Source organism: Bubalus kerabau, chromosome 4 (assembly GCF_029407905.1).
Source record: "Bubalus kerabau isolate K-KA32 ecotype Philippines breed swamp buffalo chromosome 4, PCC_UOA_SB_1v2, whole genome shotgun sequence".
NCBI classification, from domain to species: Eukaryota; Metazoa; Chordata; class Mammalia; order Artiodactyla; family Bovidae; genus Bubalus; species Bubalus kerabau.
The window spans coordinates 129,418,593-129,419,576 of NC_073627.1; positions in this window are offsets into that span (position 1 = coordinate 129,418,593).

A 984-nucleotide genomic window follows, 5' to 3' on the forward strand; every position below is an offset into this window, starting at 1 on the left:
GGAACAATTAGTAATTACAGTTTCAAGTCTTTGGTTTTGACTCGTTTTGACTTTTGCCCTTCTTCAAGCATAATCTCCAAGAGCTGATCTGAAGAAAAACATGAAAATGTATAAAAACTTCCTATTTGTAGCAGTAAGATAAAAAGTCCTGTCAAAAAACAACTTGAAATTATCTATCTTGAATTTGTTTTTATAAAAAAAAAAAAAAAAAAAGAATGCATACACCCGTTAATCAAGCACTTGGGATCAATTGCTCTTACCAGGTAACTACCCTGTAACCCTTTTGACAAGATAGGGTAATATTCGACTATTTAAACTGGATCCAAATGTCTGGGGTGATGTCAGGTTGTAGGTTACATTCCTTTAGAAGTGCTACATAAACATAGAAGCGAGCTGTCTTCCCTCCCAGGGTTACATGAGAATACCTGTAAGGCACTTTGCATAGTGTTTGCATGACACATGGAAAATGCTCAGTAAATGTTAACAAGTTATCATTACCTTTGATCAACAAACAGTTTAGATGTTTTTCTATTTTACCCAGATTTGAAAAGGGATACCAGACTCTGATACTAAGATCTATCATAAACCCTAAGGATACAGAAAGCTTGTCCCAGCAAAGCTCCCCCGCACCCTGACTTAGAGACAGACATGGTCTAGAAGACCTGGCCCAGGGTCTGGGGTGCAGTGGTCTACCACCATCCCTGCTGGTTCCTGGGATATGAATCCAGCTCGGCCAGCTTTTGCCTTTACTGCTAAAAGCTCTTCCTCTTAACCTCAATCGAGGGTTTGCCTTGGTCATTATCTCTCAGTTTTAGCTCTAAGCTAACACTTTTAAACCCATTCTATTGCTCAGCTCCCCAGCCTTATTTTAGAAAAAATGGTCACTCAGTGTATTGCCCACCAGACCTGCTGGACCTTAACTGAAACTTGCTGTTAAGCCATAACATACATAATTATTGGAGCATTATTTATACAAGTGTTAAA